The 13,429-nt window shown below is 30.4% G+C and overlaps 1 pseudogene; it reads right to left on the bottom strand.

The window, feature by feature from the left end:
- Positions 1-2,975: 2,975 nt before the first annotated feature.
- LOC150036041 (serine/threonine-protein phosphatase 7 long form homolog) lies at positions 2,976-4,698 on the bottom strand (annotated as a pseudogene).
- Between the last annotated feature and the right edge of the window lie 8,731 nt (positions 4,699-13,429).

The following is a 13,429-nucleotide window of genomic DNA, read 5'->3' as shown; positions in this document are numbered from 1 at the left end:
AATCCATATAATGATCTATGTAACTTTATTAAATACAATTCTCAAAAATTTGATTTATGTGTTTCAAGTACCTTAAATACTTATGGGATTCTTATATAAATATCATTATCAAAAGATCCATATAAATATGTTGTGACTATATCCATAAGATGCATGTATAGATTTTCATACAAATTCAGACCAATTAAATATCTTGATGTAATTGCATCCATCACTGGAGAATATGTCTCTTCATAATCAATACTAAATCTTTGTGAGAAACCTTGTGCAATTAGTCTTTCTTTATATCTTATGACCTTATTATTTTCATTTCTTTTCCTCACAAATACCCATTTGTATCCCACAGGTTTAACATGTTCGGACTACTGATCCAAAAACCTAAGTTTTGAAAGTGAGTTTAATTCTACTTCGATTGTTTCTTTCCACTGAAGTCAATCTTTCTATGTCAACATTCTTCAACAGATTTTGGTTCACGATTCTTATCTTTAGATTTGAATAAAAAAAATGATAATGTTTTTTTAAAAAAAAATATTTATGAACTTTCAAAAGTTTTAAAAATATCCTTAAACTTAAAAAAAAAAAAAAACAATAAATATTCTTACTATTAATATATGAAAACAAACTATTAACATTCATTTCAAAAATATCTTTGAACTTTCAAAAGTTGTATTAATACTCTTGACCTTACCGAAAAAAAGGATTTTAAATGTTCTTACCATTAGTATAGTGATCAATTTGTCTAAAGTTTTCTTAAGTTTGAAAAGAACCAATTTCTTAACAAAATTATATAGATATCCTTTTTTCATATAGACACTCCTATTTTTCTCTCGTTTGTCTAATTCATCATTGATTTTCTTACAACAAATATAAGCCAAAACTCCAAGCCAAACATAAATCTCACAAAATTCTAAAACCAAAATCTCCTCTTAAAATTTATTGAAACGATAAAACAGCCAAATAAAAAAAAGACATATTTGGTTGTTAACACACACTCAACTACTACACATACAACCTTGTTAAAGCATATAAGTCTGAAGGTCTCTTTGGTGCTTCTATTAGTCATTTCTTTTTGTTATAATCGGAATACCTTTACCTTAGTTGAAGGGCAATTTCTCTTATGAAAAAGGTCAAAGAATTAACAAGAATGAGAATAAGAGGGTAGAAAAAACAAAGAAAATAGAACTGTTAGGTCATCAATTGAAGTAGGGGAGAGAGAAGAAATGGAAAAGAGAAAGGTGATGGGTGATAGATAAACGGTAAGAACATTTTTAACTTTTTTTTTTTTTTCTTAAGCTAAGGGTACTAATGCAACTTTTGAAAATTAATAGATATTTTTGCAACAGGGTATTAACGGTCTTTGTTTATACATTAACAACTAGAGTATTTTTAAAAAAAAAAAAACTTTTCTTAAAGTTTAAGAGTATTTTTTAAACTTTTGAAAGTTCAATAATATTTTTTAAACAAAACATATTGTTTCCATTGAAAAGTAACTGTAAGAGTATTTTTAAACTCTTTTTCAAAATTTAAAGGTATTTTTTAAACTTTTGAAAGTTTAAAGATATTTTTGACACAAAGTATAAAGTTTAAGGATACTTTCCTATAATTTAACAAAAAAAATGAACGAGATACTAAAAAAAACAAATAAATAAGGACAAAATACATTTTTTCTATTGTATTCAGGTTTATTCATACCCTTAGATTTTAACAGAGATATTTTAGTTTTTGAAATTTGAAAAATAGTCCAAAATATTCTCCAAAGTTACTTTGATTGTTAAAAATTTGATATGATTGAATGTGTCTCAAAATAATGAACTTTTATATATATATTATATTTTGCTCTCGAATCTTCAAGTACACTATATTGTATAAGGAATTCTATGTAAAGTATTGTATTGTACTTAGCCATGGCAAAATGTATAGAGTTAGATGAAATTTTTTGACCACTAGAAAGAAGGTAAAGGATGAGTATCAATGACTAATTTGTAATTCAAAATTTTAGTTGATAAAAATTTAAATGAGATTTCAAATTTAAACTTAAAAAAATAGTAAACTCACATTTAAGGCTAGATTTTAATTTAAATGTTTTAAAAGAGATTTGAAATACATCATTAAAAAAATAGGGAAAGAAATTTGTGTGTATCATACTAAGGGCAAATATAAAAATACAATGTAATTGTGAGGGCAAATATAGAAAGTCAATGAAATTTTTATGCACGTGCATCTCACGTGTAGCCATATTTCCAACATTCTTTTTCCTTTTTTCAAAATCCATATGTTATTCTAGCTATTTAGAAGGATTTTCCTATCTTTTAGTAAAACAAATATAGGTTATATATGGGTCTCCAATCTCAAGGAAATTTATGTGCGGGTCATTTTCTTTGTTAAAGAAATCATTTCTCGATTTTTTTTTAAATAATATTTTTTTAATAAATAATGACAAAAATAGGATTGGGAGAAATATTTTAAAAAATAGGTGTTTTGGAAAAGTATTGACATATTTGGGTACACGAGTTCGCTTATAATTTTTTTTTTTTTTGGTTTAAAGTATAAAAATTACTTTGGAATTGGGAAGCCCTTAGATTCTTATGATTTATGTTTGTATTATTTAGAAGAATGAGTTATAGAAGGTTTGCAAAATTTACAAGCTTGAAATTTGTAATATTTGAATGTACAAATCTTTGAGATGAGTTTGAATACTTTTGTACTTCTATTATTTCAAATTATTAGTTTAAGTAAAACATAAAATTATATTTGGCTTACAAAACTAAAATTCATGAATGAAAAATTTGTAATCCAAATGTTCTAATTTATGTGTTGGACAAACAATGCTAAAATTAGTATAACTCAACGGACATAAAATTTGTACTTTTGACTCTGTTGATATTAAATAATATTTATAAAATAATATTTAGTTCTTTTGAGATTTGCAATTTGAAAATGATACAATGTGGGATTTAAAAATGACCCCCTGGCCCTTACTCCTCACGGGGGTTGTCTTCGTGTCCCTCTAAATTAGGTTCATCCCGTTGTCGCGCTCGTCCACGACGAATACGTCTTCGATCGGTGTCAGCAACATTGAGTCGTCTTATTTGTTGAATAATACTTTCTACGTTCATCAATGTTTGCTGACACATTGAATCCAATTCTGGAAGGTTGTTCTGCATTGAATATTGTTGAACTTCGCCGATAAAATTATTCTGTAGAATAAAAAAAAATATTAAACAATATTCATATTATATATGTGGAAAATATCTAATTTGAAATATCTTACCATGTAGTAATAGTAAGCGTCGTCTGGTGAGATAAATCGCCTCGTGATCGAATTGTACCAGGGAAAGTAGTCGTCTGATACAATTGGCCTATCTGTTAATTCTCCCTGTGCACAACGGTCACGTCGTCCATGCCAATAGGATAAATACTCCGCATGGATTCGACGCCAGTCTTGGTCGTGCTTACCCCTTAAATTGATCTAGTGTAGTTCTGAGAGTGTATAGGACAACGAAGGTATCGTTTGTCGCATCCCAAACTGTCTCAGCACATGATCTGGATGATGCCACTCTACTATATGGAAACATATAAGAGGGCTAACAGTCAACTAGATGTCTTTATCATCACGACAATAATCAGGTAATGATGACCAAATCTGTGAATATAGCGTCCAAATAACCTGACAAAAAAAAAATAAGTATACATATAAAATTTTTTAAATATTCATTTATATACATATTTACTACCTGATTGGGTGTCAGCATGTCGAATGTTTTCTTGTACACGAGCAACATATTTGCTGATTGTTCAAAGGCAGCTAATACACCACTCCATCTAAAATTATAAAAAATACAATTAATTTATATTCTTACATAAAATGGTAACGAAATAAATATATAAATAAAATAATATCTAGCACTAAGTGGCCGATGATCTGGGGCCTGTAGTTGGACTTGTGGTGCTACGATTGGAAATCGATTATAAGCCCATACTTGTAATAGTATCAGTGGCCCCGCTATTTCCAACGCTTGTGCATCGGAAGCCTGATAAAGTTCTCTGTACAATCATGCAAGACAAGCATCACCCCACGAGTACGTACCAGCGTGCTGGAAATCAGACAATAATGGGAGGAACATGAGATGCACCAAAGTATTTGACTTGTCGGCAAATAAAAATCCTCCAATAAGCTGCAAGATGTAAGCTCGTGCGTACCTACGTACGCTGATGTCGTCGGCATCGGGAGGTAATTCGGGAAACTGAGACGCTAACCAAGGGATACTCAATCTTGATCCCTTCAGATCCTCTAGTAGAACGCGTAAGAGCTTTTCACAGACGTTCTTCCAGTCATACTGTAGTGAGCCTGTCAGTGGTTGCCCGTCCACTCTTAACCCAAATTGTACGGCGACATCCTGTAGCGTAATAGTGCATTCCCCACAGGGTAGGTGAAATGTGTGGGTCTCTGGTCTCCAGAGCTCAACTAGAGCAGTAATCAGATGCCAATCGAGCTGGATTAAACCAATCTGTGCAACCCCAAGAAAACCCGCCTCCTGAACGTATGGAATGATGCGATGATCAAATGGGATAGTACTCTGCAGTTGCCTCCCTCCTCCGACAACTCAACACTGTAGTGGATGAACTATCTCATACTGCCTGTGAATGATGCGTGTTTTGTTGGTACAATTGGATAAGATTAGAAGGACCGGGCTCCATTATCTAAAAAGTTCAAATTATATTACATAATAGAATCGATTACATAAAAGATCATAAAAAGTACATAAGAAAATACAATTACATAAATACGTTTATTAAATAAATTCATTACATAAATTCATTATAAATACATAAAGAATACAAATACATGAAATATACAATTACATGAAAATTTATTATTTACACAAAGAATACAAATACATGAAATAAAAAATACAAGTAAAAAAATCAAAATCAAAATCCTAATGACCCAAAGTTTATTATTGTTCACCACTACCGTCGTTTCCAAATAATTTATCCACTTCAACGTCGATGTCACTATCTCCATCATTTCCAGGTTCAAGAATTACTAAATCTTCAAGACGCATCGACATATTTATTATGTTTTTTTTTCAACTGTTATAGTTGACAAAAAAATATGTTAATATGTCAACCCAATAAACTTTAATTTCTAAGTTTTCTAAGTCTTTTAAGTTTTCTAAGTTTAAATCAATCATATATAAACTATAAAATACACTATACATAAACTATACATAAATTATACATACATAAAATATACATAAATTATACATACATAAATAAACATAAACTATAGTTTATACATACATAAATAAATTATACATACATACATACATACATAAATAAATTATACATACATAGATAAACTATACATACATTTATACATAAACTATACATACGTACATAAACTATAACTATATATACATAAATACATACATACATACATAAATAAATTATACATACATAAACTATACATACATAAACTATAACTATTTATACATAAACTATAACTATTTATACATACATAAACTATAACTATTTATACATACTTAAACTATAACTATTTATACATACATAAACTATAACTATTCATACATACATAAACTAACATAAACTATACATATATAAACTATACAAAAATGTAGGAATATACCAAGCAAAATTCAGCCCAAAAACATACAAAAACATACATATAAATACAGATTAGCCCAACTAGATAAAGAAATATACCAAGTAAAATTCGACAGAAAAAAATGTAGGAAAATCGAGAACCACGACCGCTAGATTCGGTGAAGATCAAATGGAGGACTGAAAGTCGAGCAAAATCAAAGTTTTAAAAGATTTCGGTGAGGAAAATCAATGATGGTTTCGGTGAGGGATCGACGGTTTGGGCGAGGGAAATTGGCGGTAGGGAATATGGGTAGCCGTTTCGGTGAGGAAGAAGAAGGGTTGGGGCGGAGCTTTTAAAGCATAAAGTCGTGTACTCGGTACACAACTTAGGGTAATCGTGTACCCGGTACACGATTTGCTCAGTCAAACCTGCATGACTGCACGCTAGATTGGGCGTACCAGGTGGCCAGGGAATCGTATATCCGGTACACGATTTAGGCCTTATCGTGTACCCGGTACACGATTTAGGTGTAATCGTGTATCCGGTACACGATTTAAACACCTATTTTTTGGAATACTTTCCCCCAACCCTATTTTTGTCTTTATTTATTAAAAAAAAACATTATTTTAAAAAAAATTCTCATTTCTCTAATATTTTTTTTATTTTTATTTTTGGTTAAATCATAACAAAATGCAAATCAACCACATGTAAGTTTCAATTAGATCAAATTATGCAAAATATATATAAACTTTTGGATATGCCTTTGGTTTCAATTATGCTTTTAAACTTTGAAAAGTTTTATCGTTACCCTAGAACTTTGAAACAATTTCTTCAATAAATATTCTTAAGCTTTGAAAGTATGGAAAAAATATATGAAAAAAATATTATACTTTTGATACAATAAAAAATGGAAATTAATATGACAACTTACATGTGAAAATGAGAAGGTACAACTCGCAAGTGTTATTATTTATATTTATGTAAAAGATTAATATTGTTGTATGGTTGATGGCAAAATTTGGACCAGATGACTCGTTTGATCTTCACGTGCCACCAATAGTGAATTTGTATTTTGAGGAAGAGGTCACCTACAAAATAATCAGAATAACATACTTGTGTGGTGCTTGCCACAAACACTCTTATGTTTAAATTAGTTTTCATATGTTATATACAGTGGAGCTAAACCTGAGGTTTTCTTCATCCTTTTAAGAAAAGAATTCAAATTTCATTTATCGTTTTAGGAATAGGACTATCGAGGGCTAGATCGAACCAATTGGGAGTGCCAGATAGGCTGTCGAGAATAGGCACCAAAGAATGAGGCAAGTTGGCCTCAACCTTGACCTTCGAGGTTGAGGCAGGCCAACAGAGCCAAGTGGCCCATTTGCTTTGTCCTCTCGTCTTTGGCATCTATCAAAATGAGAGGGGAAAAATTAGTCTTGGCCTCTGAGGCCGAGGTAGGCCAATTGGTTCATGGCCCAATTGTTTCACCAACTTTTTATTGATCACTTCTAAGTTAGTTTCTTATCTGTCTTGGTCCATTTGGGATGAGGCAATTTTTTCCGTTTTACCCTCATATTTGGCCTCCTCCATTGGGCTTTCTCTCAGGTCCAATATTCCATAATAATTACTATTTATTTCATCTCAAAATGTGTTATTAAAATCATTTATATATCAATTCTTACAAATTAGATGTCATATCAATTTACATGAATGATGTTTTAAATGATGTCATGTATGTCTTTCAATTTTCTCACATTATTTGTCATTTCAAGTCCTTTTGATTTTAATTAAAAAACAAATCCCTCCAAAGGTATTGAACAAAGTTCAAAATTTAAGAGTAAAAATAAAAATGTACAAAATCTATAGACATAATAAAACCTACCCTCAAGTTTAGGGGTATTTTATAAAATTTAACCCTTCAATTATGATCTAGTTATTTTAAAACAACTCAGTCACTTTTACACTAAAATAAAGATTGAAATATGACATGAAAACAATTTATAAAATAAAAGTACATATGAACACAAAATGACATGTCAAAATTCGAACAAAGAAGAACGTACTTGACTTTCAGATAACATTAGTAATTAATTTGGTTAAGAAAAGAATAACATGACCTATAAAAGAGAAAATTTGCATACTAATATGGATTGCGAAACAATAATACTTAAAATCGGCTTACAAATCTTTTCTTATCAATCTTGACGAATATAATGGAGATTTGATCTGATTTTATTTGATTTTAAAGAAGATTTTGCAAATCCTAGAACATTTACACAATTTCTATAAGGTTAGATGCCCTCGCAACTTGGACGCAACTTTAACCGTTTTTACAAATGACATAAAAACATAAGAATAACTCAAAAGTTGAGTTTTTTTGTATTTATTTCACTCTATTACATTAATTATGGTGAAAAACACATACTTAAAAGCACCCATAATGCTATAAAATATGACACTAAACACATACCTTTTACTTAATAACCTAATCTTTATGGCTAAATAGCTCATCTAAAGTAGAGTTATCATTACTCCGTAAATCGAACCGAACACATCATGGAAATACAGGACCAAAGGCATGTTAAACACCTCCCATAAGACAAATAGGCTCCTTATCCTTAATATGAGTTAAGGTTGAGGCGTTAGCCGACCTCTAGGTGAGACCGAGGGCCTTAGGCCCGAGGCTTAATTCTTTTCTTCTCTTCACCCAATATTCCAATCATCGAAATCTATCTTGTTTTGACCTCGATCTTGATTTCTTCTACCTTATTTTGATTTTTCCATTGGTCCAAACCTATCCATAATATTAAGTCCCACTAGCATGTTGGGTTTCGAAGCTTGGCTAGTTATAATTATGAGTTAAAAATTCCAGTCCTATTGGGAGTATAATTCATGTAACTTAGGTTGATTTTATAGCCTTGTTGATTAAGTCCCATCAAAGTTAAACTTTTCTTTGGATTTTTTATACCCTATTAGGAAGATCGAGTTTTGGGGTTCCTACAGTTCAAATGTTTTGAAATCAAACAATAGGGGCAAACTCCAAATTATTTCTAGGATTATATATCAAACCCTGACTGGATGAAGTTGAGCTTCCTCAGGTTAAAGAATTTCGTTTAAAAAGATGAAAATCATTTTTCTTTGGGATTATAGACACCTTATCGAGAAGGATGAACATCATTCTAAGAGTCTTGGGATCGACTTCACCTTGACTCTTTGGTCTCAACCTCATCCTTGATTTAGAAATCTTACTTATGTTCTGCTTTTCTTTGTTAGGAATGAATCGTTGATTGAACTCTTTCTTCAAACACGAGACAAGGTAAAAGAGGAGCACTTCAAAGGCAACATTGGATCAACTCGGTCCCATCTTGATGCTGAAACTATGTACCTCACTAAAAATGAAACTGTTGGTTTATAGAAACATGCAGCAGAAGAAAATAGGATTATTAAGTCAATTTTGACATCAAAATAAACACGTTCATGGGGTATTAAGAATGTTTCATTACATACCTTTGAAGATCGTCTTCAAACTCGAAACTCAGCTACAATCTTCTCTAATTTAGGCCGTGAACTACCATCAGAGCTTCCCTACTATTCTCTAGGGGCCTTAGATTGGGTTGTGGGACTAAAAACAAGCTTGAACTTAGGGAATTGGAGGAGAGGTTTTCTGGTTTTTCAGCTTGTTGAAGAACAACTTCTTCAACCTTCAAAAAACTCAACAATTCAACAATTACATCAGCTTTTCTACTCAATCAAGAGTGTTTTATTACATGACTCTCATGCAAAACTAATCACTTCAAGTGATTCCAACTACTCCTTGAATTTGGTGGTGGAATTGTGTATAAAAATCCCACATTGGGGTTTTTCTCCATTTTCATTTTTTTTGTTAATTTTAAAATTGATTTAAAAATAATTTTTTTTCCAATTTTAATTCTTTAATTAAAATTGAAATTTTATTGATTTTATAAAAATTAATTCAATAATTAATTTTTCTAATAAAATTAAAAATTAATAATTAATCAAATAATTTAATAAATTCTATTAATTTAATATCAAATATTAAATTAATTTGTCACAAATTCCATTACCATGAATCTCTATTCATGAAATTAATATTTAAATCATATTTATATATTAATCGATTCTCCAATTATGTTTAATTCCAAAATTAAACGTGTAATTATATCACATATAATTACTAATTCCTTTAATTCGATTTTGAATGTTTAAATCAACTTATCACGCTATTCTAAGACTAATCCGTTTGTGCGCGGAGACCTAATGAACCTACAGATCATGGGCTCCAACGATCGAAGATTAATTGGCTAAACTTTTTACACCGAATTAACCCTCATACATTAACTACCGGGTCACTCCACTAAAACCCAGTAGTTGCACTTCCCTCACTGTAGATATATTGTGTCCACTCGATATAACCATAATTAGTAAGTTAACCCTTTACAGATTGTTTGTAATAACGGTTGGGTCAAAATGTTGTTTTACCCCCGAGATTACCTCTTGTTCCTTAAGTCCCACTGATCCTCTAATGAACAATTGGTTTGTAATTCGATCATCAAACCGAGTCCTTCTCAGGCCAATGAGAGGGTGAGGCCTCTTGTTCGAGACCCAAAATTAGCACTTAAGGGAACAACCTCTCTACTATCCCTAAAAGTGGGTAGAAGTGAATTCTGTCTTGCACCCTATGTCTCCAGCTATCTACCCGATCTTACCCTTGAAATGAGAGACTTATTGAGCCGACACTGTTGAGCCAATCCTCACCCATGCAAACCTAAGGATAATCCCGAATAAATAAGAGTTCATAGTTAGCTCAAGATTAAAGTCAAGTTACCTAGGTCATCGTTTTGAAATAGTCAGTCTTAAACTGTAAACAACGTTATAAAGTAAGAGTGATTTATTTCTTGGTCTGATCTTATACAATCTCATTGTACAAGACACCCTCACTTCTCATGTCACCACATGAACAAATCAGGACCACTTCGTTTGTAGCACTTTACAACTCCTTGTAACAATTACATAGTGGGTCGCATCCGATAATGTTATCAGAATAAAGCACCCAAATTATTCGTATACTATAGATCATTTTGACTATTTACTCAAACCTGATCCACTCTTATGTCTCCACATAAAGTTCAAGTACTCATGTAATAGTCATGATTCTTTTAGTTTATTGAATTTATTTCTAAAACGAAATAAGAAATTCATATATTCAATAACTACTTTATCGATTTACAGAATGAGTTTATTGTTTACAAACCACGAGTTTTAGGACATAAAACCCAATAAAAACTATTACAACTTGACCTCTACTTCACCTTTGTCGAGGAAGGGGTGTTGGTCGCCAGTCCCCATGCTTGCATGGATATTTTTCATTTTTGGGGATGTTGTGGGAAAGAGTTTTTCAGCCCAAGTTTGAGCTTTCATTAGTCGAAGGCATTCTATGAAATTCATTTGATGCTCTGCTTTCATTCAATGTCATAATTGAGTTTCTTTCAGTCCATAAATCTTGAATGAATTTGCTTTTTGTTTAATAGGAAAATATCTCCTATAATTATTGTTTTCTGTTTAATAGAAAACTTCGCCTTCTGTAACTTTTGTCTTTTGTTTTATAGGGAAGCATACCCTTATTGCTTCTACTTTTTGTTTAATAGGAGAAATATATATATTCCTTGCATTTACTTCTAAAGGAAATGTTTAGATGAGAAGATAGAAAGAGAAGGAAAGAAAGGAGTTGAAATAACTCAGAGCTTTAAGAGATAAACCAATTGTTGGTTTCCTTAAATGCTACATTTTTTAAATAATGTATATATTGGTCGATTTGATCGATTTTCAACTCTGATCGACATATAACACTAAACCAATCAACCCAAAGTTGGGATCAATTGTTTTAGTCAATCGGTCGGCTCAATTTTTTTTTGTCTTCTTTGTTCACCTGTTGTTCAAATTGTATAATTTTGAATCTAGTCTTTAATTTCTTGAAAACCTTTTGATTTAATTATGCATGTGATATGTTTCAAATTAATTAATTATTATATAAAATAATTTAGAACAAAATCCCACTATGTTAAGCATGATCATGCATCTTGGTTAATTAATTTTAAGCATTTTTTGACATCGATTCGGCTAAAAAATCACCCACCATAGGTGGGTTGCTTTCTAAACGTTGATAGGTATTTTATCTAAGTTATTATTTTCTTTTGCTCATTTTTCTCAATATATATAATTGTTATATTTGAAAATTTTTACTAGGCTGTTTCCTAATAAAATTAAAATATGCTTTTCTTCATTGTTTATATTTTTCATATCTTATCTATAATTGTTATATATAGAAAATTGAACTAAGATGTTTCCTTTTATATTTGGAATCTATCTTTTCCTAAAAGGATTATATGATATTTTTCTAATGTGATTAGACTTCTTAATGAATGAGATTATATGTTTTCCTAATAAGTTTATATTATCTATATTCTTAAATATAATTGTTTGAATAATTAAATCAGGATATTTACTTTAATTGGATTTCATGTCTGCCTAATAAAATTAGAGTTTCCTTGAGATAAAGATATTTTGAAGTTTGAATTTAATTTATCTTTGTAGGCTTATAATGGGATTAATTGAGATATACTAGAAGGTTTCCTTTTTCTCTTTCTGTTTTTGGTTAAGCTTACCGAAGAAACCAAGTGCATTCTTTTTCTTTGGAGCATGAAGTCAAGTCTTCATGTTATAACAGTATATTTATAGTAAAATTTGACCTAAAAGTCTGTGATTGTAATTATCGTTTAATTCAGTTACCTCTTTAGAAGTTATTATTATGGATTTGGCCTAGATGTCTTTCTTTTTCTTCCGAGATCAATTTATTAGGTAAATTGAATTGAATGCATTGTGGACGTATTAGACTGAAGGCATGCTGGTTTTGTGTTTGTAAGTGTTTTTGCTTATGTTTATGCATATTTCTAAATGAAAATGGTTGCTATTTGTCTTTTCTCTTAATTTGGTAGGATTACTTGTTTGAATTTACTAGTAATTGTCCATTGAGTTGTATATAGTGTCTATTGAGTTTGTCTTAGTTAATGACTTTCATTACCTTATTGAGTTTAATTTACCTATTTTGATAAGTTGAGTTATTTGCGTTTAGTTGTTATAAGTTATTTTTGTTTATGTTTATGCATTTGCCAAGTGAATTTGAGTTCTATTGGTCTTTTCTCTTAGTTTTGATGAGCTTTAATTGCTTGATAAGTTTGTTTATGGTTTTTATTGGGTTGTATTTATTTATAAGTTTTCTTGTTTATGTTTGTGTTTAATTTTTCTTTTAATTTGATAGGTTTACTTGCTTGGATTGATAAATAGTTTTCTATTGAGTTAGTTTATGGTTTCTATTGAATTTGTTTTAGCTGATGAGTTTTTAAGTTGAATTCGTTGTGTTTGGTTGTTTATAAGTTTTTTTCCCAATATCTTTCTAAATGAAAATGATTGTTATTAGTTTTTTCCTCTTAGTTTGATCGGTTATTTTTCATTGAGTTGTTTAAGGTGTTAATTGGATATTATTTTAGTTCACAAGTTTCGTTAACTTATTGAGTTTATTTCTTTTGATAAATTGAATTATTTTGTTCAGTTGTTCATAAAATTGGTGTTTAGTGCCATTTTCTCTTAGTACTTAGCAAGAATTTGGTTAATGAGAAAGGTTTCTGTAAAAGAAGAGGTGGGTATTTCATGGATTTCAATTTTTAGTTCCATTTCAAGTAAGGTGGGTGTTTGATTTTAAGTGTTTCTGTGAATGACTAAATCAATTTGTGTTTGTATGTTTGT

This window comes from Benincasa hispida, chromosome 5 (genome assembly GCF_027475165.1).
Source record: "Benincasa hispida cultivar pf3 chromosome 5, pf3_genome.v1.1, whole genome shotgun sequence".
Taxonomy (NCBI): domain Eukaryota; kingdom Viridiplantae; phylum Streptophyta; class Magnoliopsida; order Cucurbitales; family Cucurbitaceae; genus Benincasa; species Benincasa hispida.
The sequence above is the reverse complement of the archived record's forward strand: the minus strand, read 5'-3'. Positions and strand labels throughout refer to the sequence as shown.